Genomic DNA, 24,982 nt, shown 5'->3' with positions numbered 1-24,982 from the left:
GAAAGTAGTGTTTCAAAACTGTCCTATCAAAATAAACGTTCAAGTCCGTGAGTTGAATGCACTCATCACACAGATGTTTCTGAGAATGCTTCGGTGTAGTTTTTAGGTGAAGATATTTCATTTCCCACCACAGGCCTCGGAGCGCTCCAAATATGCACTTCCAGATTCTACAAAAAGAGAGCCTGAAAACTCTTCCACCAAAAAGACGCTTCAACTCTATGAGTAGAATGCACTCATCACAAAGAAGTTTCTGAGAATGCATCTGTCTAGTTTTTATGTGAAGATATTTCCTTTTCCAGCATAGGCGTCAAAGCGCTCCAAATAAACACTTGCAGATTCTACTAAAGGAGTGCTTCCAAACTGCTCTATCAAAAGCAATGTTCAAGTCTGTGAGTTGAATGCTTCTGTGTAGTTGTTATGTGAAGGTACTTCCTTTTCCAGCATAGGCCTCAATGAGCTCGAAATAAACACTTGCAGATCCTACGAAAGTAGTGTTTCAAAACTGTCCTATCAAAAGAAACGTTCAAGTCTGTGAGTTGAATGCACTCATCACACAGAAGTTTCTGAGAATGCTTCTGTGTAGTTTTTAGGTGAAGATATTTCATTTCCCAGCACAGGCCTCCGAGCGCTCCAAATATGCACTTGCAGATTCTACAAAAAGAGAGCCTGAAAACTCTTCCACCAAAAAGAGGCTTCAACTCTATGAGTAGAATGCACTCATCACAAAGGAGTTTCTGAGAATGCTTCTGTCTAGTTTTTATGTGAAGATATTTCCTTTTCCAGCATAGGCGTCAAAGCGCTCCAAATAAGCACTTGCAGATACTACTAAAGGAGTGCTTCCAAACTGCTATATCAAAAGCAATGTTCAAGTCTGTGAGTTGAATGCACTATTCACACAGAAGTTTGTGAGAATTCTTCTGCCTAGTTTTTAGGTGAAGATATTTCTTTTCCGAGAATAGTCCTTAAAGAGCTCCAAATATCCACTTGCAGATTCTATAAAAAGAGTGTTTCAAAACTGCTCTTTCAAAAGAAAGGCTCAAGTCTGTGAGTTGAATGCACTCATCACAAAGAAGTTTCTTAGAATGCTTCTGTGTAGTTTTTAGGTGAAGATATTTCCTTTTCCAGCATAGGCGTCAAAGCGATTCAAATAAACACTTGCAGATTTTACAAAAGGAGTGTATCCATACTGCTCTATCAGAGGGAATGTTCAAGTCTGTGAGTTGAAGGCAGTAATCACACAGAAGTTTGTGAGAAAGCTTCTGTCTAGTTTTTAGGTGAAGATATTTCATTTCCCAGAATAGGCCTTAAAGCGCTCCAAATTTCCACTTGCAGATTCTACAAAAAGAGCGTTTCAAAACTGCTCTTTCAAAAGGAAGGCTCAAGTCTGTGAGTTGAATGCACTCATCACAAAGAAGTTTCTGAGAATGCTTCTGTGTAGTTGTTATGTGAAGATACTTCCTTTTCCAGCATAGGCCCCAAAACGCTCGAAATAAACACTTGCAGATTCTACGAAAGGAGTGTTTCAAAACTGTCCTATCAAAAGAAACGTTCAAGTCTGTGAGTTGAATGCACTCATCACAGAGAAGTTTCTGAGAATGCTTCTGTGTAGTTTTTAGTTGAAGATATTTCCTTTTCCAGCATAGGCGTCAAAACGATCCAAATAAACACTTGCAGATTCTACAAAAGGAGTGTTTCCAAACTGCTGTATCAAGAGGAACGTTCAAGTCTGTGAGTAGAATCCACTCACCACAAAGAAGTTTCTGAGAATGCTTCTGTCTAGTTTTTATGTGAAGATATTTCCTTTTCCAGCATAGGCGTCATAGCGCTCCAAAGAAACACTTGCAGATTCTACAAAAGGAGTGTTTCCAAACTGCTCTATCAAAAGGAAGGTTGAAGTCTGTGAGTTGAATGCACTAATCACACAGAAGTTTGTGAGAATGCCTCTGTCTGGTTTTTAGGTGAAGATATTTCTTTTCCCAGAATAGGCCTTAAAGCGCTCCAAATTTCCACTTGCAGATTCTACAAAAAGAGTGTTTCAAAACTGCTCTTTCAAAAGAAAAGCTCAAGTCTGTGAGTTGAATGCACTCATCACAAAGAAGTTTCTGAGAATGCTTCTGTGTAGTTGTTATGTGAAGATATTTCCTTTTCCAGCATAGGCCTCAAAGCGCACGAAATAAACACTTGCAGATTCTACGAAAGGAGTGTTTCAAAACTGTCCTATCAAAAGAAACGTTCAAGTCTGTGAGTTGAATGCAGTCATCACAGAGAAGTTTCTGAGAATGCTTCTGTGTTGTTTTTAGGTGAAGATATTTCCTTTTCCAGCATAGGCGTCAAAGCGATCCAAATAAACACTTGCAGATTTTACAAAAGGAGTGTTTCCAAACTGCTGTATCAAGAGGAACGTTCAAGTCTGTGAGTAGAATCCACTCACCACAAAGAAGTTTCTGAGAATGCTTCTGTCTAGTTTTTATGTGAAGATATTTCCTTTTCCAGCATAGGCGTCAAAGCGCTCCAAATAAACACTTGCAGATTCTACAAAAGGAGTGTTTCCAAACTCCTCTATCAAAAGGAAGGTTCACGTCTGTGAGTTGAATGCACTAATCACACAGAAGTTTGTGAGAATGCCTCTGTCTAGTTTTTAGGTGAAGATATTTCTTTTCCCAGAATAGGCCTTAAAGCGCTCCAAATTTCCACTTGCAGATTCTACAAAAAGAGTGTTTCAAAACTGCTCTTTCAAAAGAAAAGCTCAAGTCTGTGAGTTGAATGCACTCATCACAAAGAAGTTTCTGAGAATTCTTCTGTGTAGTTGTTATGTGAAGATACTTCCTTTTCCAGCATAGGCCTCAAAGCGCTCGAAATAAACACTTGCAGATTCTACAAAAGGAGTGTTTCAAAACTGTCCTGTCAAAAGAAACGTTCAAGTCTGTGAGTTGAATGCACTCATCACAGAGAAGTTTCTGAGAATGCTTCTGTGTAGTTTTTCGGTGAAGATATTTCCTCTTCCAGCATAGGCGTCAAAGCGATGCAAATAAACACTTGCAGCTTCTACAAAAGGAGTGTTTCCAAACTGCTGTATCAAGAGGAACGTTCAAGTCTGTGAGTAGAATCCACTCACCACAAAGAAGTTTCTGAGAATGCTTCTGTGTAGTTTTTAGGTGAAGATATTTCCTTTTCCAGCATAGGCGTCAAAGCGATCCAAATAAACACTTGCAGATTCTACAAAAGGAGTGTTTCCAAACTGCTCTATCAGAGGGAATGTTCAAGTCTGTGAGTTGAATGCAGTAATCACACAGAAGTTTGTGAGAATGCTTCTGTCTAGTTTCAGGTGAAGATATTTCTTTTCCCAGCATAGGCCTCAAAGCCCTCCAAATATCCACTTGCAGACTCTACAAAAAGAGTGTTTCAAAACTGCTCTTTCAAATGGAAGGCTCAATTCTGTGAGTTGAATGCACTCATCACAAAGAAGTTTCTGAGAATGCTTCTGTGTAGTTGTTATGTGAAGATACTTCCTTTTCCAGCATAGGCCTCAATGCGCTCGAAATAAACACTTGCAGATCCTACGAAAGCAGTGTTTCAAAACTGTCCTATCAAAATAAACGTTCAAGTCTGCGAGTTGAATGCACTCATCACACAGAAGTTTCTGAGAATGCTTCTGTGTAGTTTTTAGGTGAAGATATTTCCTTTTCCAGCATAGGCGTCAAAGCGATCCAAATAAACCCTTGCAGATTCTACAAAAGGAGTGTATCCAAACTGCTCTATCAGAGGGAATGTTCAAGTCTGTGAGTTGAATGCAGTAATCACACAGAAGTTTGTGAGAATGCTTCTGTATAGTTTGTAGGTGAAGATATTTCATTTCCCAGAATAGGCCTTAAAGCGCTCCAAATTTCCACTTGCAGATTCTACAAAAAGAGTGTTTCAAACCTGCTCTTTCAAAAGGAAGGCTCAAGTCTGTGAGTTGAATGCACTCATCACAAACAAGTTTCTGAGAATGCTTCTGTGTAGTTGTTATGTGAAGATACTTCCTTTTCCAGCATAGGCCCCAAAGCCCTCGAAATAAACACTTGCAGATTCTACGAAAGGAGTGTTTCAAAACTGTCCTATCAAAAGAAACGTTCAAGTCTGTCAGTTGAATGCACTCATCACAGAGAAGTTTCTGAGAATGCTTCTGTGTAGTTTTTAGGTGAAGATATTTCCTTTTCCAGCATAGGCGTCAAAGCGATCCAAAAAAACACTTGCAGATTCTACAAAAGGAGTGTTTCCAAACTGCTCTATCAGAGGGAATGTTGAAGTCTGTGAGTTGAATGCAGTAATCACACAGAAGTTTGTGAAAATGCTTCTGTCTAGTTTCAGGTGAAGATATTTCTTTTCCCAGCATAGGCCTCAAAGCCCTCCAAATATCCACTTGCAGACTCTACAAAAAGAGTGTTTCAAAACTGCTCTTTCAAAAGGAAGGCTCAATTCTGTGAGTTGAATGCACTCATCACAAAGAAGTTTCTGAGAATGCTTCTGTGTAGTTGTTATGTGAAGATACTTCCTTTTCCAACATAGGCCTCAATGCGCTCCAAATAAACACTTGCAGATCCTACGAAAGTAGTGTTTCAAAACTGTCCTATCAAAATAAACGTTCAAGTCCGTGAGTTGAATGCACTCATCACACAGATGTTTCTGAGAATGCTTCGGTGTAGTTTTTAGGTGAAGATATTTCATTTCCCACCACAGGCCTCGGAGCGCTCCAAATATGCACTTCCAGATTCTACAAAAAGAGAGCCTGAAAACTCTTCCACCAAAAAGACGCTTCAACTCTATGAGTAGAATGCACTCATCACAAAGAAGTTTCTGAGAATGCATCTGTCTAGTTTTTATGTGAAGATATTTCCTTTTCCAGCATAGGCGTCAAAGCGCTCCAAATAAACACTTGCAGATTCTACTAAAGGAGTGCTTCCAAACTGCTCTATCAAAAGCAATGTTCAAGTCTGTGAGTTGAATGCACTAATCACACAGAAGTTTGTGAGAATTCTTCTGTCTAGTTTTTGGTGAAGATATTTCTTTTCCCAGAATAGGCCTTAAAGCGCTCCAAATTTCCACTTGCAGATTCTACAAAAAGAGTGTTTCAAAATTGCTCTTTCAAAAGGAAGGCTCAAGTCTGTGAGTTGAATGCACTCATCACAAAGAACTTTCTGAGAATGCTTCTGTGTAGTCGTTATGTGAAGATACTTCCTTTTCCAGCATAGGCCTCAAAGCGCTCGAAAGAAACACTTGCAGATTCTACAAAAGGAGTGTTTCAAAACTGTCCTATCAAAAGAAACGTTCAAGTCTGTGAGTTGAATGCACTCATCACAGAGAAGTTTCTGAGAATGCTTCTGTGTAGTTTTTAGGTGAAGATATTTCCTTTTCCAGCATAGGCGTCAAAGCGATCCAAATAAACACTTGCAGATTCTACAAAAGGAGTGTATCCAAACTGCTCTATCAGAGGGAATGTTCAAGTCTGTGAGTTGAATGCAGTAATCACACAGAAGTTTGTGAGAATGCTTCTGTCTAGTTTTTAGGTGAAGATATTTCATTTCCCAGAATAGGTCTTAAAGCGCTCCAAATTTCCACTTGCAGATTCTACAAAAAGAGTGTTTCAAAACTCCTCTTTCAAAAGGAAGGCTCAAGTCTGTGAATTGAATGCACTCATCACAAAGAAGTTTCTAAGAATGCTTCTGTGTAGTTGTTATGTGAAGATACTTCCTTTTCCAGCATAGGCCTCAAAGCGCTCGAAATAAACACTTGCAGATTCTACAAAAGGAGTGTTTCAAAACTGTCCTGTCAAAAGAAACGTTCAAGTCTGTGAGTTGAATGTAGTAATCACACAGAAGTTTCTGAGAATGCTTCTGTGTAGTTTTTAGGTGAAGATATTTCCTTTTCCAGCATAGGCGTCAAAGCGATCCAAATAAACACTTGCAGATTCTACAAAAGGAGTGTTTCCAAACTGCTGTATCAAGAGGAACTTTCAAGTCTGTGAGTAGAATCCACTCAACACAAAGAAGTTTCTGAGAATGCTTCTGTCTAGTTTTTATGTGAAGATATTTCCTTTTCCAGCATATGTGTCAAAGCGCTCCAAATAAACACTTGCAGATTCTACAAAAGGAGTGTTTCCAAACTGCTCTATCAAAGGGAAGGTTGAAGTCTGTGAGTTGAATGCACTAATCACACAGACGTTTCTGAGAATGCGTCTGTCCAGTTTTTAGGTGAAGATATTTCTTTTCCCAGAATAGGCCTTAAAGCGCTCCAAATATCCAATTGCAGATTCTATAAAAAGAGTGTTTCAAAACTGCTCTTTCAAAAGAAAGGCTCAAGTCTGTGAGTTGAATGCACTCATCACAAAGAAGTTTCTGAGAATGCTTCTGTGTAGTTGTTATGTGAAGATACTTCCTTTTCCAGCATAGGCCTCAAAGCACTCGAAATAAACACTTGCAGATTCTACAAAAGGAGTGTTTCAAAACTGTCCTGTCAAAAGAAACTTTCAAGTCTGTGAGTTGAATGCACTCATCACAGAGAAGTTTCTGAGAATGCTTCTGTGTAGTTTTTAGGTGAAGATATTTCCTTTTCCAGCATAGGCGTCAAAGCGATCCAAATAAACACTTGCAGATTCTACAAAAGGAGTGTATCCAAACTGCTCTATCAGAGGAAATGTTCAAGTCTGTGAGTTGAATGTAGTAATCACACAGAAGTTTGTGAGAATGCTTCTGTCTAGTTTTTAGGTGAAGATATTTCATTTCCCAGAATAGGCCTTAAAGCGCTCCAAATTTCCACTTGCAGATTCTACAAAAAGAGTGTTTCAAAACTGCTCTTTCAAAAGGAAGGCTCAAGTCTGTGAGTTGAATGCACTCATCACAAAGAAGTTTCTGAGAATGCTTCTGTGTACTTGTGATGTGAAGATACTTCCTTTTCCAGCATAGGCCCCAAAGCGCTCGAAATAAACACTTGCAGCTTCTACAAAAGGAGTGTTTCCAAACTGCTGTATCAAGAGGAACGTTCAAGTCTGTGAGTAGAATCCACTCACCACAAAGGAGTTTCTGAGAATGCTTCTGTCTAGTTTTTATGTGAAGATATTTCCTTTTCCAGCATAGACGTCAAAGCGATCCAAATAAACACTTGCAGATTCTACAAAAGGGGTGTTTCCAAACTGCTCTATCGGAGGGAATGTTCAAGTCTGTGAGTTGAATGCAGTAATCACACAGAAGTTTGTGAGAATGGTTCTGTCTAGTTTCAGGTGAAGATATTTCTTTTCAAAGCATAGGCCTCAAAGCCCTCCAAATATCCACTTGCAGACTCTACAAAAAGAGTGTTTCAAAACTGCTCTTTCAAAAGGAAGGCTCAAGTCTGTGAGTTGAATGCACTCATCTCAAAGAAGTTTCTGAGAATGCTTCTGTGTAGTTTTTATGTGAAGATACTTCCTTTTCCAGCGTAGGCCTCAATGTGCTCGAAATAAACACTTGCAGATCCTACGAAAGTAGTGTTTCAAAACTGTCCTATCAAAATAAACGTTCAAGTCTGTGAGTTGAATGCACTCATCACACAGAAGTTTCTGAGAATGCTTCTGTGTAGTTTTTAGGTGAAGATATTTCATTTCCCAGCAGAGGCTTCGGAGCGCTCCAAATATGCACTTGCAGATTCTACAAAAAGAGAGCCTGAAAACTCTTCCACCAAAAAGAGGCTTCAACTCTATGAGTAGAATGCACTCATCACAAAGAAGTTTCTGAGAATACTTCTGTCTAGTTTTTATGTGAAGATATTTCCTTTTCCAGCATAGGCGTCAAAGCGCTCCAAATAAACACTTGCAGATTCTACTAAAGGAGTGCTTCCAAACTGCTCTATCAAAAGCAATGTTCAAGTCTGTGAGTTGAATGCACTATTCACACAGAAGTTTGTGAGAATTCTTCTGCCTAGTTTTTAGGTGAAGATATTTCTTTTCCCAGAATAGGCCTTAAAGCGCTCCAAATATCCACTTGCAGATTCTATAAAAAGAGTGTTTCAAAACTGCTCTTTCAAAAGAAAGGCTCAAGTCTGTGAGTTGAATGCACTCGTCACAAAGAAGTTTCTGAGAATGCTTCTGTGTAGTTTTTAGGTGAAGATATTTCCTTTTCCAGCATAGGCGTCAAAGCGATTCAAATAAACACTTGCAGATTCTACAAAAGGAGTGTTTCCAAACTGCTGTATCAAGAGGAACGTTCAAGTCTGTGAGTAGAATCCACTCACCACAAAGAAGTTTCTGAAAATCCTTCTGTGTAGTTTTTAGGTGAAGATATTTCCTTTTCCAGCATAGGCGTCAAAGCGCTCCAAATAAACACTTGCAGATTCTACAAAAGGAGTGTTTCCAAACTGCTGTATCAAAAGGAAGGTTCAAGTCTGTGAGTTGGATGCACTAATCACACAGAAGTTTGTGAGAATGCTTCTGTCCAGTTTTTAGGTGAAGATATTTCTTTTCCCAGAATAGAACTTAAAGCGTTCCAAATATCCACTTGCAGATTCTACAAAAAGAGTGTTTCAAAACTGCTCTTTCAAAAGAAAAGCTCAAGTCTGTGAGTTGATTGCACTCATCACAAAGTTTCTGAGAATGCTTCTGTGTAGTTGTTATGTGAAGATACTTCCTTTTCCAGCATAGGCCTCAAATCGCTCGAAATAAACACTTGCAGATTCTACAAAAGGAGTGTTTCAAAACTGTCCTATCAAAAGAAACGTTCAAGTCTGTGAGTTGAATGCACTCATCACAGAGAAGTTTCTGAGAATGCTTCTGTGTAGTTTTTAGGTGAAGATATTTCTTTTTCCAGCATAGGCGTCAAAGCGATCCAAATAAACACTTGCAGATTCTACAAAAGGAGTGTTTCCAAACTGCTGTATCAAGAGGAACGTTCAAGTCTGTGAGTAGAATCCACTCACCACAAAGAAGTTTCTGAGAATGCTTCTGTCTAGTGTTTATGTGAAGATATTTCCTTTTCCAGCATAGGCGTCAAAGCGCTCCAAATAAACACTTGCAGATTCTACAAAAGGAGTGTTTCCAAACTGCTGTATCAAGAGGAACGTTCAAGTCTGTGAGTAGAATCCACTCACCACAAAGAAGTTTCTGAAAATGCTTCTGTGTAGTTTTTAGGTGAAGATATTTCCTTTTCCAGCATAGGCGTCAAAGCGATCCAAATAAACACTTGCAGATTCTACAAAAGGAGTGTTTCCAAACTGCTCTATCAGAGGGAATGTTAAAGTCTGTGAGTTGAATGCAGTAATCACACAGAAGTTTGTGAGAATGCTTCTGTCTAGTTTCAGGTGAAGATATTTCTTTTCCCAGCATAGGCCTCAAAGCCCTCCAAATATCCACTTGCAGAGTCTACAAAAAGAGTGTTTCAAAACTGCTCTTTCAAAAGGAAGGCTCAATTCTGTGAGTTGAATGCACTCATCACAAAGAAGTTTCTTAGAATGCTTCTGTGTAGTTGTTATGTGAAGATACTTCCTTTTCCAACATAGGCCTCAATGCGCTCGAAATAAACACTTGCAGATCCTACGAAAGTAGTGTTTCAAAACTGTCCTATCAAAATAAACGTTCAAGTCTGTGAGTTGAATGCACTCATCACACAGAAGTTTCTGAGAATGTTTCTGTGTAGTTTTTAGGTGAAGATATTTCCTTTTCCAGCATAGGCGTCAAAGCGATCCAAATAAACACTTGCAGATTCTACAAAAGGAGTGTTTCCAAACTGCTCTATCAGAGGGAATGTTCTAGTCTGTGAGTTGAATGCAGTAATCACACAGAAGTTTGTGAGAATGCTTCTGTCTAGTTTGTAGGTGAAGATATTTCATTTCCCAGAATAGGCCTTAAAGCGCTCCAAATTTCCACTTGCAGATTCTACAAAAAGAGTGTTTCAAAACTGCTCTTTCAAAAGAAAGGCTCAAGTCTGTGATTTGAATGGACTCATCACAAAGAAGTTTCTGAGAATGCTTCTGTGTAGTTGATATGTGAAGATACTTCCTTTTCCAGCATAGGTCTCAAAGCGCTCGAAATAAACACTTGCAGATCCTACAAAAGGAGTTTTTCAAAACTGTCCTTTCAAAAGAGACGTTCAAGCCTGTGAGTTGAATGCACTCATCACAGAGAAGTTTCTGAGAATGCTTCTGTGTAGTTTTTAGGTGAAGATATTTCCTTTTCCAGCGTAGGCGTCAAAGTGATCCAAATAAACACTTGCTGATTCTTCAAAAGGAGTGTTTCCAAACTGCTGTATCAAGACGAAAGTTCAAGTCTGTGAGTAGAATCCACTCACCACAAAGAAGTTTCTGAGAATGCTTCTGTCTAGTTTTTATGTGAAGATATATCCTTTTCCAACATAGGCGTCAAAGCGCTCCAAATAAACACTTGCAGATTCTACAAAAGGAGTGTTTCCAAACTGCTCTATCAAAAGGAAGGTTCAAGTCTGTGAGTTGAATGCACTAATCACACAGAAGTTTGAGAGAATGCTTCTGTCTAGTTTTTAGGTGAAGATATTTCTTTTCCCAGAATAGGCCTTAAAGCGTTCCAAATTTCCACTTGCAGATTCTACAAAAAGAGTGTTTCAAAACTGCTCTTTCAAAAGAAAGGCTCAAGTCTGTGAGTTGAATGCACTCATCATAAAGAAGTTTCTGAGAATGCTTCTGTGTAGTTGTTATGTGAAGATACTTCCTTTTCCAGCATAGGCCTCAAAGCGCTCGAAATAAACACTTGCAGATTCTACAAAAGGAGTGTTTCAAAACTGTCGTTTCAAAAGAAACGTTCAAGTCTGTGAGTTGAATGCACTCATCACAGAGAAGTTTCTGAGAATGCTTCTGTGTAGTTTTTAGGTGAAGATATTTCCTTTTCCAGCATAGGCGTCAAAGCGATCCAAATAAACACTTGCAGCTTCTATAAAAGGAGTGTTTCCAAACTGCTGTATCAAGAGGAACGTTCAAGTCTGTGAGTAGAATCCACTCACCACAAAGAAGTTTCTGAAAATGCTTCTGTGTAGTTTTTAGGTGAAGATATTTCCTTTTCCAGCATAGGCGTCAAAGCGATCCAAATAAACACTTGCAGATTCTACAAAAGGAGTGTTTCCAAACTGCTCTATCAGAGGGAATGTTCAAGTCTGTGAGTTGAATGCAGTAAGCACACAGAAGTTTGTGAGAATGCTTCTGTCTAGTTTCAGGTGAAGATAATTCATTTCCCAGCACAGGCCTCGGAGCGCTCCAAATATGCACTTGCAGATTCTACAAAAAGAGAGCCTGAAAACTCTTCCACCAAAAAGAGGCTTGAACTCTATGAGTAGAATGCACTCATCACAAAGAAGTTTCTGAGAATCCTTCTGTCTAGTTTTTATGTGAAGATATTTCCTTTTCCAGCATAGGCGTCAAAGCGATCCAAATAAACACTTGCAGATTCTACAAAAGGAGTGTTTCCAAACTGCTCTATCAGAGGGAATGTTCAAGTCTGTGAGTTGAATGCAGTAATCACACAGAAGTTTGTGAGAATTCTTCTGTCTAGTTTCAGGTGAAGATATTTCTTTTCCCAGCATAGGCCTCAAAGCCCTCCAAATATCCACTTGCAGACTCTACAAAAAGAGTGTTTAAAACTGCTCTTTCAAAAGGAAGGCTCAATTCTGTGAGTTGAATGCACTCATCACAAAGAAGTTTCTGAGAATGCTTCTCTGTAGTTGTTAAGTGAAGATACTTCCTTTTCCAGCATAGGCCTCAATGCGCTCGAAATAAACACTTGCAGATCCTACGAAAGCAGTGTTTCAAAACTGTCCTATCAAAATAAACGTTCAAGTCTGTGAGTTGAATGCACTCATCACAGAGAAGTTTCTGAGAATGCTTCTGTGTAGTTTTTAGGTGAAGATATTTCCTTTTCCAGCATAGGCGTCAAAGCGATCCAAATAAACACTTGCAGATTCTACAAAAGGAGTGTTTCCAAACTGCTGTATCAAGAGGAACGTTCAAGTCTGTGAGTAGAATCCACTCACCACAAAGAAGTTTCTGAGAATGCTTCTGTCTAGTTTTTATGTGAAGATATTTCCTTTTCCAGCATAGGCGACAAAGCGCTCCAAATAAACACTTGCAGATTCTACAAAAGGAGTGTTTCCAAACTGCTCTATCAAAAGGAAGGTTCAAGTCTGTGAGTTGAATGCACTAATCACACAGAAGTTTGTGAGAATGCCTCTGTCTAGTTTTTAGGTGAAGATATTACTTTTCCCAGAATAGGCCTTAAAGCGCTCCAAATTTCCACTTGCAGATTCTACAAAAAGAGTGTTTCAAAACTGCTCTTTCAAAAGAAAAGCTCAAGTCTGTGAGTTGAATGCACTCATCACAAAGAAGTTTCTGAGAATGCTTCTGTGTAGTTGTTATGTGAAGATACTTCCTTTTCCAGCATAGGCCTCAAAGCGCTCGAAATAAACACTTGCAGATTCTACGAAAGGAGTGTTTCAAAACTGTCCTATCAAAAGAAACGTTCAGGTCTGTGAGTTGAATGCACTCATCACAGAGAAGTTTCTGAGAATGCTTCTGTGTAGTTTTTAGGTGAAGATATTTCCTTTTCCAGCATAGGCGTCAAACCGATCCAAATAAACACTTGCAGCTTCTACAAAAGGAGTGTTTCCAAACTGCTGTATCAAGAGGAACGTTCAAGTCTGTGAGTAGAATCCACTCACCACAAAGAAGTTTCTGAAAATGCTTCTGTGTAGTTTTTAGGTGAAGATATTTCCTTTTCCAGCATAGGCGTCAAAGCGATCCAAATAAACACTTGCAGATTCTACAAAAGGAGTGTTTCCAAACTGCTCTATCAGAGGGAATGTTCAAGTCTGTGAGTTGAATGCAGTAATCACACAGAAGTTTGTGAGAATGCTTCTGTCTAGTTTCAGGTGAAGATATATCTTTTCCCAGCATAGGCCTCAAAGCCCTCCAAATATCCACTTGCAGACTCTACAAAAAGAGTGTTTAAAACTGCTCTTTCAAAAGGAAGGCTCAATTCTGTGAGATGAATGCACTCATCACAAAGAAGTTTCTGAGAATGCTTCTGTGTAGTTGTTATGTGAAGATACTTCCTTTTCCAGCATAGGCCTCAATGCGCTCGAAATAAACACTTGCAGATCCTACGAAAGCAGTGTTTCAAAACTGTCCTATCAAAATAAACGTTCAAGTCTGTGAGTTGAATGCACTCATCACACAGAAGTTTCTGAGAATGCTTCTGTGTAGTTTTTAGGTGAAGATATTTCCTTTTCCAGCATAGGCGTCAAAGCGATCCAAATAAACACTTGCAGATTCTACAAAAGGAGTGTATCCAACCTGCTCTATCAGAGGGAATGTTCAAGTCTGTGAGTTGAATGCAGTAATCACACAGAAGTTTGTGAGAATGCTTCTGTCTAGTTTGTAGGTGAAGATATTTCATTTCCCAGAATAGGCCTTAAAGCGCTCCAAATTTCCACTAGCAGATTCTACAAAAAGAGTGTTTCAAAATTGCTCTTTCAAAAGAAAGGCTCAAGTCTGTGACTTGAATGGACTCATCACAATGAAGTTTCTGAGAATGCTTCTGTGTAGTTGATATGTGAAGATACTTCCTTTTCCAGCATAGGTCTCAAAGCGCTCGAAATAAACACTTGCAGATCCTACAAAAGGAGTGTTTCAAAACTGTCCTGTCAAAAGAAACGTTCAAGTCTGTGAGTTGAATGCACTCATCACAGAGAAGTTTCTGAGAATGCTTCTGTGTAGTTTTTAGGTGAAGATATTTCCTTTTCCAGCATAGGCGTCAAGGCGATCCAAATAAACACTTGCAGATTCTACAAAAGGAGTGTTTCCAAGCTGCTGTATCAAGAGGAACTTTCAAGTCTGTGAGTAGAATCCACTCATCACAAAGAAGTTTCTGAGAATGCTTCTGTCTAGTTTTTATGTGAAGATATTTCCTTTTCCAGCATAGGCGTCAAAGCGCTCCGAATAAACACTTCCTGATTGTAGAAAAGGAATGTTTCCAAACTGCTCTATCAAAAGGAAGGTTCAAGTCTGTGAGTTGAATGCACTAATCACACAGAAGTTTGTGAGAATACTTCTGTCCAGTTTTTAGGTGAAGATATTTCTTTTCCCAGAATAGAACTTAAAGCGTTCCAGATATCCACTTGCAGATTCTACAAAAAGAGTGTTTCAAAACTGCTCTTTCAAAAGAAAGGCTCAAGTCTGTGAGTTGAATGCACTCATCATAAAGAAGTTTCTGAGAATGCTTCTGTGTAGTTGTTATGTGAAGATACTTCCTTTTCCAGCATAGGCCTCAAAGCGCTCGAAATAAACACTTGCAGATTCTACAAAAGGAGTGTTTCAAAACTGTCCTGTCAAAAGAAACGTTCAAGTCTGTGAGTTGAATGCACTCATCACAGAGAAGTTTCTGAGAATGCTTCTGTGTAGTTTTTAGGTGAAGATATTTCCTTTTCCAGCATAGGCGTCAAACCGATCCAAATAAACACTTGCAGATTCTACAAAAGGAGTGTTTCCAAGCTGGTGTACCAACAGGAACGTTCAAGTCTGTGAGTAGAATCCACTCACCACAAAGAAGTTTCTGAGAATGCTTCTGTCTAGTTTTTATGTGAAGATATTTCCTTTTCCAGCATAGGCGTCAAAGCGCTCCAAATAAACACTTGCAGATTCTACAAAAGGAGTGTTTCCAAACTGCTCTATCAAAAGGAAGGTTCAAGTCTGTGCGTTGAGTGCACTAATCACACAGAAGTTTGTGAGAATGCCTCTGTCTAGTTTTTAGGTGAAGATATTTCTTTTCCCAGAATAGGCCTTAAAGCGCTCCAAATTTCCACTTGCAGATTCTACAAAAAGAGTGTTTCAAAACTGCTCTTTCAAAAGAAAAGCTCAAGTCTGTGAGTTGAATGCACTCATCACAAAGAAGTTTCTGAGAATGCTTCTGTGTAGTTGTTATGTGAAGATACTTCCTTTTCCAGCATATGCCTCAAAGTGCTCGAAATAAACACTTGCAGATTCTACGAAAGGAGTGTTTCAAAACTGTCCTATCAAAAAAACGTTCAAGTCTGTGAGTTTAATGCAGTCATCACAGAGAAGTTTCTGAGAATGCTTCTGTGTAGTTTTTAGGTGAAGATATTTCCTTTTCCAGCATAGGCGTCAAAGCGATCCAAATAAACACTTGCAGCTTCTACAAAAGGAGTGTTTCCAAACTGCTGTATCAAGAGGAACGTTCAAGTCTGTGAGTAGAATCCACTCACCACAAAGAAGTTTCCGAAAATGCTTCTGTGTAGTTTTTAGGTGAAGATATTTCCTTTTCCAGCATAGGCGTCAAAGCGATCCAAATAAACACTTGCAGATTCTACAAAAGGAGTGTTTCCAAACTGCTCTATCAGAGGGAATGTTCAAGTCTGTGAGTTGAATGCAGTAATCACACAGAAGTTTGTGAGAATGCTTCTGTCTAGTTTCAGGTGAAGATAATTCATTTCCCAGCACAGGTCTCGGAGCGCTCCAAATATGCACTTGCAGATTCTACAAAAAGAGAGCCTGAAAACTCTTCCACCAAAAGAGGCTTGAACTCTATGAGTAGAATGCACTCATCACAAAGAAGTTTCTGAGAATGCATCTGTCTAGTTTTTATGTGAAGATATTTCCTTTTCCAGCATAGGCGTCAAAGCGCTCCAAATAAACACTTGCAGATTCTACTAAAGGAGTGCTTCCAAACTGCTCTATCAAAAGCAATGTTCAAGTCTGTGAGTTGAATGCACTATTCACACAGAAGTTTGTGAGAATTCTTCTGCCTAGTTTTTAGGTGAAGATATTTCTTTTCCCAGAATAGGCCTTAAAGCGCTCCAAATATCCACTTGCAGATTCTATAAAAAGAGTGTTTCAAAACTGCTCTTTCAAAAGAAAGGCTCAAGTCTGTGAGTTGAATGCACTCATCACAAAGAAGTTTCTGAGAATGCTTCTGTGTAGTTGTTATGTGAAGATACTTCCTTTTCCAGCATAGGCCTCAAAGCGCTCGAAATAAACACTTGCAGATTCTACAAAAGGAGTGTTTCAAAACTGTCCTGTCAAAAGAAACGTTCAAGTCTGTGAGTTGAATGCACTCATCACAGAGAAGTTTCTGAGAATGCTTCTGTGTAGTTTTTAGGTGAAGATATTTCCTTTTCCAGCATAGGCGTCAAACCGATCCAAATAAACACTTGCAGCTTCTACAAAAGGAGTGTTTCCAAACTGCTGTATCAAGAGGAACGTTCAAGTCTGTGAGTAGAATCCACTCACCACAAAGAAGTTTCTGAAAATGCTTCTGTGTAGTTTTTAGGTGAAGATATTTCCTTTTCCAGCATAGGCGTCAAAGCGATCCAAATAAACACTTGCAGATTCTACAAAAGGAGTGTTTCCAAACTGCTCTATCAGAGGGAATGTTCAAGTCTGTGAGTTGAATGCAGTAATCACACAGAAGTTTGTGAGAATGCTTCTGTCTAGTTTCAGGTGAAGATATTTCTTTTCCCAGCATAGGCCTCAAAGCCCTCCAAATATCCACTTGCAGACTCTACAAAAAGAGTGTTTAAAACTGCTCTTTCAAAAGGAAGGCTGAATTCTGTGAGTTGAATGCACTCCTCACAAAGAAGTTTCTGAGAATGCTTCTGTGTAGTTGTTATGTGAAGATACTTCCTTTTCCAGCATAGGCCTCAATGCGCTCGAAATAAACACTTGCAGATCCTACGAAAGCAGTGTTTCAAAACTGTCCTATCAAAATAAACGTTCAAGTCTGTGAGTTGAATGCACTCATCACACAGAAGTTTCTGAGAATGCTTCTGTGTAGTTTTTAGGTGAAGATATTTCCTTTTCCAGCATAGGCGTCAAAGCGATCCAAATAAACACTTGCAGATTCTACAAAAGGAGTGTATCCAACCTGCTCTATCAGAGGGAATGTTCAAGTCTGTGAGTTGAATGCAGTAATCACACAGAAGTTTGTGAGAATGCTTCTGTCTAGTTTGTAGGTGAAGATACTTCATTTCCCAGAATAGGCCTTAAAGCGCTCCAAATTTCCACTAGCAGATTCTACAAAAAGAGTGTTTCAAAATTGCTCTTTCAAAAGAAAGGCTCAAGTCTGTGACTTGAATGGACTCATCACAAAGAAGTTTCTGAGAATGCTTCTGTGTAGTTGATATGTGAAGATACTTCCTTTTCCAGCATAGGTCTCAAAGCGCTCGAAATAAACACTTGCAGATCCTACAAAAGGAGTGTTTCAAAACTGTCCTGTCAAAAGAAACGTTCAAGTCTGTGAGTTGAATGCACTCATCACAGAGAAGTTTCTGAGAATGCTTCTGTGTAGTTTTTAGGTGAAGATATTTCCTTTTCCAGCATAGGCGTCAAGGCGATCCAAATAAACACTTGCAGATTCTACAAAAGGAGTGTTTCCAAGCTGCTGTATCAAGAGGAACTTTCAAGTCTGTGAGTAGAATCCACTCATCACAAAGAAGTTTCTGAGAATGCTTCTGTCTAGTTTTTATGTGAAGATATTTCCTTTTCCAGCATAGGCGTCAAAGCGCTCCGAATAAACACTTCCTGATTGTAGAAAAGGAGTGTTTCCAAACTGCTCTATCAAAAGGAAGGTTCAAGTCTGTGAGTTGAATGCACTAATCACACAGAAGTTTGTGAGAATGCTTCTGTCCAGTTTTTAGGTGAAGATATTTCTTTTCCCAGAATAGAACTTAAAGCGTTCCAGATATCCACTTGCAGATTCTACAAAAAGAGTGTTTCAAAACTGCTCTTTCAAAAGAAAGGCTCAAGTCTGTGAGTTGAATGCACTCATCACAAAGAAGTTTCTGAGAATGCTTCTGTGTAGTTGTTATGTGAAGATACTTCCTTTTCCAGCATAGGCCTCAAAGCGCTCGAAACAAACACTTGCAGATTCTACAAAAGGAGTGTTTCCAAACTGTCCTATCAAAAGTAACGTTCAAGCCTGTGAGTTGAATGCACTCAACACACAGAAGTTTCGGAGAATGCTTCTGTGTAGTTTTTAGATGAAGATATTTCCTTTTCCAGCATAGGCGTCAAAGCGATCCAAATAAACACTTGCAGATTCTACAAAAGGAGTGTTTCCAAACTGCTCTATCAGAGGGAATGTTCAAGTCTGTTAGTTGAATGAAGTAATCACACAGAAGTTTGTGAGAATGCTTCTGTCTAGTTTCAGGTGAAGATATTTCTTTTCAAAGCATAGGCCTCAAAGCCCTCCAAATATCCACTTGCAGACACTACAAAAAGAGTTTTTCAAAACTGCTCTTTCAAAAGGAAGGCTCAAGTCTGTGAGTTGAATGCACTCAACACAAAGAAGTTTCTGAGAATGCTTCTGTGTAGTTGTTATGTGAAGGTACTTCCTTTTCCAGCATAGGCCTCAATGAGCTCGAAATAAACACTTGCAGATCCTACGAAAGTAGTGTTTCAAAACTGTCCTATCAAAAGAAACGTTCAAGTCTGTGAGTTGAATGCACTCATCACACAGAAGTTTCTGAGAATGCTTCTGTGTAGTTTTTAGGTGAAGATATTTCATTTCCCAGCACAGGCCTCCGAGCGCTCCAAATATGCACTTGCAGATTCTACAAAAAGAGAGCCTGAAAACTCTTCCACCAAAAAGAGGCTTCAACTCTATGAGTAGAATGCACTCATCACAAAGGAGTTTCTGAGAATGCTTCTGTCTAGTTTTTATGTGAAGATATTTCCTTTTCCAGCATAGGCGTCAAAGCGCTCCAAATAAGCACTTGCAGATACTACTAAAGGAGTGCTTCCAAACTGCTATATCAAAAGCAATGTTCAAGTCTGTGAGTTGAATGCACTATTCACACAGAAGTTTGTGAGAATTCTTCTGCCTAGTTTTTAGGTGAAGATATTTCTTTTCCGAGAATAGTCCTTAAACAGCTCCAAATATCCACTTGCAGATTCTATAAAAAGAGTGTTTCAAAACTGCTCTTTCAAAAGAAAGGCTCAAGTCTGTGAGTTGAATGCACTCATCACAAAGAAGTTTCTTAGAATGCTTCTGTGTAGTTGTTATGTGAAGATACTTCCTTTTCCAGCATAGGCCTCAAAGCGCTCGAAATAAACACTTGCAGATTCTACAAAAGGAGTGTTTCAAAACTGTCCTATCAAAAGAAACGTTCACGTTTGTGAGTTGAATGCACTCATCACAGAGAAGTTTCTGAGAATGCTTCTGTGTAGTTTTTAGGTGAAGATATTTCCTTTTCCAGCATAGGCGTCAAAGCGATTCAAATAAACACTTGCAGATTTTACAAAAGGAGTGTATCCATACTGCTCTATCAGAGGGAATGTTCAAGTCTGTGAGTTGAAGGCAGTAATCACACAGAAGTTTGTGAGAAAGCTTCTGTCTAGTTTTTAGGTGAAGATATTTCATTTCCCAGAATAGGCCTTAAAGCGCTCCAAATTTCCACTTGCAGATTCTACAAAAAGAGCGTTTCAAAACTGCTCTTTCAAAAGGAAGGCTCAAGTCTGTGAGTTGAATGCACTCATCACAAAGAAGTTTCTGAGAATGCTTCTGTGTAGTTGTTATGTGAAGATACTTCCTTTTCCAGCATAGGCCCCAAAACGCTCGAAATAAACACTTGCAGATTCTACGAAAGGAGTGTTTCAAAACTGTCCTATCAAAAGAAACGTTCAAGTCTGTGAGTTGAATGCACTCATCACAGAGAAGTTTCTGAGAATGCTTCTGTGTAGTTTTTAGTTGAAGATATTTCCTTTTCCAGCATAGGCGTCAAAACGATCCAAATAAACACTTGCAGATTCTACAAAAGGAGTGTTTCCAAACTGCTGTATCAAGAGGAACGTTCAAGTCTGTGAGTAGAATCCACTCACCACAAAGAAGTTTCTGAGAATGCTTCTGTCTAGTTTTTATGTGAAGATATTTCCTTTTCCAGCATAGGCGTCATAGCGCTCCAAAGAAACACTTGCAGATTCTACAAAAGGAGTGTTTCCAAACTGCTCTATCAAAAGGAAGGTTGAAGTCTGTGAGTTGAATGCACTAATCACACAGAAGTTTGTGAGAATGCCTCTGTCTGGTTTTTAGGTGAAGATATTTCTTTTCCCAGAATAGGCCTTAAAGCGCTCCAAATTTCCACTTGCAGATTCTACAAAAAGAGTGTTTCAAAACTGCTCTTTCAAAAGAAAAGCTCGTCTGTGAGTTGAATGCACTCATCACAAAGAAGTTTCTGAGAATGCTTCTGTGTAGTTGTTATGTGAAGATATTTCCTTTTCCAGCATAGGCCTCAAAGCGCACGAAATAAACACTTGCAGATTCTACGAAAGGAGTGTTTCAAAACTGTCCTATCAAAAGAAACGTTCAAGTCTGTGAGTTGAATGCAGTCATCACAGAGAAGTTTCTGAGAATGCTTCTGTGTTGTTTTTAGGTGAAGATATTTCCTTTTCCAGCATAGGCGTCAAAGCGATCCAAATAAACACTTGCAGATTTTACAAAAGGAGTGTTTCCAAACTGCTGTATCAAGAGGAACGTTCAAGTCTGTGAGTAGAATCCACTCACCACAAAGAAGTTTCTGAGAATGCTTCTGTCTAGTTTTTATGTGAAGATATTTCCTTTTCCAGCATAGGCGTCAAAGCGCTCCAAATAAACACTTGCAGATTCTACAAAAGGAGTGTTTCCAAACTCCTCTATCAAAAGGAAGGTTCACGTCTGTGAGTTGAATGCACTAATCACACAGAAGTTTGTGAGAATGCCTCTGTCTAGTTTTTAGGTGAAGATATTTCTTTTCCCAGAATAGGCCTTAAAGCGCTCCAAATTTCCACTTGCAGATTCTACAAAAAGAGTGTTTCAAAACTGCTCTTTCAAAAGAAAAGCTCAAGTCTGTGAGTTGAATGCACTCATCACAAAGAAGTTTCTGAGAATTCTTCTGTGTAGTTGTTATGTGAAGATACTTCCTTTTCCAGCATAGGCCTCAAAGCGCTCGAAATAAACACTTGCAGATTCTACAAAAGGAGTGTTTCAAAACTGTCCTGTCAAAAGAAACGTTCAAGTCTGTGAGTTGAATGCACTCATCACAGAGAAGTTTCTGAGAATGCTTCTGTGTAGTTTTTCGGTGAAGATATTTCGTCTTCCAGCATAGGCGTCAAAGCGATGCAAATAAACACTTGCAGCTTCTACAAAAGGAGTGTTTCCAAACTGCTGTATCAAGAGGAACGTTCAAGTCTGTGAGTAGAATCCACTCACCACAAAGAAGTTTCTGAGAATGCTTCTGTGTAGTTTTTAGGTGAAGATATTTCCTTTTCCAGCATAGGCGTCAAAGCGATCCAAATAAACACTTGCAGATTCTACAAAAGGAGTGTTTCCAAACTGCTCTATCAGAGGGAATGTTCAAGTCTGTGAGTTGAATGCAGTAATCACACAGAAGTTTGTGAGAATGCTTCTGTCTAGTTTCAGGTGAAGATATTTCTTTTCCCAGCATAGGCCTCAAAGCCCTCCAAATATCCACTTGCAGACTCTACAAAAAGAGTGTTTCAAAACTGCTCTTTCAAATGGAAGGCTCAATTCTGTGAGTTGAATGCACTCATCACAAAGAAGTTTCTGAGAATGCTTCTGTGTAGTTGTTATGTGAAGATACTTCCTTTTCCAGCATAGGCCTCAATGCGCTCGAAATAAACACTTGCAGATCCTACGAAAGCAGTGTTTCAAAACTGTCCTATCAAAATAAACGTTCAAGTCTGCGAGTTGAATGCACTCATCACACAGAAGTTTCTGAGAATGCTTCTGTGTAGTTTTTAGGTGAAGATATTTCCTTTTCCAGCATAGGCGTCAAAGCGATCCAAATAAACCCTTGCAGATTCTACAAAAGGAGTGTATCCAAACTGCTCTATCAGAGGGAATGTTCAAGTCTGTGAGTTGAATGCAGTAATCACACAGAAGTTTGTGAGAATGCTTCTGTATAGTTTGTAGGTGAAGATATTTCATTTCCCAGAATAGGCCTTAAAGCGCTCCAAATTTCCACTTGCAGATTCTACAAAAAGAGTGTTTCAAACCTGCTCTTTCAAAAGGAAGGCTCAAGTCTGTGAGTTGAATGCACTCATCACAAACAAGTTTCTGAGAATGCTTCTGTGTAGTTGTTATGTGAAGATACTTCCTTTTCCAGCATAGGCCCCAAAGCCCTCGAAATAAACACTTGCAGATTCTACGAAAGGAGTGTTTCAAAACTGTCCTATCAAAAGAAACGTTCAAGTCTGTCAGTTGAATGCACTCATCACAGAGAAGTTTCTGAGAATGCTTCTGTGTAGTTTTTAGGTGAAGATATTTCCTTTTCCAGCATAGGCGTCAAAGCGATCCAAAAAAACACTTGCAGATTCTACAAAAGGAGTGTTTCCAAACTGCTCTATCAGAGGGAATGTTGAAGTCTGTGAGTTGAATGCAGTAATCACACAGAAGTTTGTGAAAATGCTTCTGTCTAGTTTCAGGTGAAGATATTTCTTTTCCCAGCATAGGCCTCAAAGCCCTCCAAATATCCACTTGCAGACTCTACAAAAAGAGTGTTTCAAAACTGCTCTTTCAAAAGGAAGGCTCAATTCTGTGAGTTGAATGCACTCATCACAAAGAAGTTTCTGAGAATGCTTCTGTGTAGTTGTTATGTGAAGATACTTCCTTTTCCAACATAGGCCTCAATGCGCTCCAAATAAACACTTGCAGATCCTACGAAAGTAGTGTTTCAAAACTGTCCTATCAAAATAAACGTTCAAGTCCGTGAGTTGAATGCACTCATCACACAGATGTTTCTGAGAATGCTTCGGTGTAGTTTTTAGGTGAAGATATTTCATTTCCCACCACAGGCCTCGGAGCGCTCCAAATATGCACTTCCAGATTCTACAAAAAGAGAGCCTGAAAACTCTTCCACCAAAAAGACGCTTCAACTCTATGAGTAGAATGCACTCATCACAAAGAAGTTTCTGAGAATGCATCTGTCTAGTTTTTATGTGAAGATATTTCCTTTTCCAGCATAGGCGTCAAAGCGCTCCAAATAAACACTTGCAGATTCTACTAAAGGAGTGCTTCCAAACTGCTCTATCAAAAGCAATGTTCAAGTCTGTGAGTTGAATGCACTAATCACACAGAAGTTTGTGAGAATTCTTCTGTCTAGTTTTTGGTGAAGATATTTCTTTTCCCAGAATAGGCCTTAAAGCGCTCCAAATTTCCACTTGCAGATTCTACAAAAAGAGTGTTTCAAAATTGCTCTTTCAAAAGGAAGGCTCAAGTCTGTGAGTTGAATGCACTCATCACAAAGAACTTTCTGAGAATGCTTCTGTGTAGTCGTTATGTGAAGATACTTCCTTTTCCAGCATAGGCCTCAAAGCGCTCGAAAGAAACACTTGCAGATTCTACAAAAGGAGTGTTTCAAAACTGTCCTATCAAAAGAAACGTTCAAGTCTGTGAGTTGAATGCACTCATCACAGAGAAGTTTCTGAGAATGCTTCTGTGTAGTTTTTAGGTGAAGATATTTCCTTTTCCAGCATAGGCGTCAAAGCGATCCAAATAAACACTTGCAGATTCTACAAAAGGAGTGTATCCAAACTGCTCTATCAGAGGGAATGTTCAAGTCTGTGAGTTGAATGCAGTAATCACACAGAAGTTTGTGAGAATGCTTCTGTCTAGTTTTTAGGTGAAGATATTTCATTTCCCAGAATAGGTCTTAAAGCGCTCCAAATTTCCACTTGCAGATTCTACAAAAAGAGTGTTTCAAAACTCCTCTTTCAAAAGGAAGGCTCAAGTCTGTGAATTGAATGCACTCATCACAAAGAAGTTTCTAAGAATGCTTCTGTGTAGTTGTTATGTGAAGATACTTCCTTTTCCAGCATAGGCCTCAAAGCGCTCGAAATAAACACTTGCAGATTCTACAAAAGGAGTGTTTCAAAACTGTCCTGTCAAAAGAAACGTTCAAGTCTGTGAGTTGAATGTAGTAATCACACAGAAGTTTCTGAGAATGCTTCTGTGTAGTTTTTAGGTGAAGATATTTCCTTTTCCAGCATAGGCGTCAAAGCGATCCAAATAAACACTTCCAGATTCTACAAAAGGAGTGTTTCCAAACTGCTGTATCAAGAGGAACGTTCAAGTCTGTGAGTAGAATCCACTCAACACAAAGAAGTTTCTGAGAATGCTTCTGTCTAGTTTTTATGTGAAGATATTTCCTTTTCCAGCATATGTGTCAAAGCGCTCCAAATAAACACTTGCAGATTCTACAAAAGGAGTGTTTCCAAACTGCTCTATCAAAGGGAAGGTTGAAGTCTGTGAGTTGAATGCACTAATCACACAGACGTTTCTGAGAATGCGTCTGTCCAGTTTTTAGGTGAAGATATTTCTTTTCCCAGAATAGGCCTTAAAGCGCTCCAAATATCCAATTGCAGATTCTATAAAAAGAGTGTTTCAAAACTGCTCTTTCAAAAGAAAGGCTCAAGTCTGTGAGTTGAATGCACTCATCACAAAGAAGTTTCTGAGAATGCTTCTGTGTAGTTGTTATGTGAAGATACTTCCTTTTCCAGCATAGGCCTCAAAGCGCTCGAAATAAACACTTGCAGATTCTACAAAAGGAGTGTTTCAAAACTGTCCTGTCAAAAGAAACTTTCAAGTCTGTGAGTTGAATGCACTCATCACAGAGAAGTTTCTGAGAATGCTTCTGTGTAGTTTTTAGGTGAAGATATTTCCTTTTCCAGCATAGGCGTCAAAGCGATCCAAATAAACACTTGCAGATTCTACAAAAGGAGTGTATCCAAACTGCTCTATCAGAGGAAATGTTCAAGTCTGTGAGTTGAATGTAGTAATCACACAGAAGTTTGTGAGAATGCTTCTGTCTAGTTTTTAGGTGAAGATATTTCATTTCCCAGAATAGGCCTTAAAGCGCTCCAAATTTCCACTTGCAGATTCTACAAAAAGAGTGTTTCAAAACTGCTCTTTCAAAAGGAAGGCTCAAGTCTGTGAGTTGAATGCACTCATCAC

This window comes from Pongo pygmaeus, chromosome 8 (assembly GCF_028885625.2).
Source record: "Pongo pygmaeus isolate AG05252 chromosome 8, NHGRI_mPonPyg2-v2.0_pri, whole genome shotgun sequence".
NCBI lineage: Eukaryota > Metazoa > Chordata > Mammalia > Primates > Hominidae > Pongo > Pongo pygmaeus.
The sequence above is the reverse complement of the archived record's forward strand: the minus strand, read 5'-3'. Positions refer to the sequence as shown.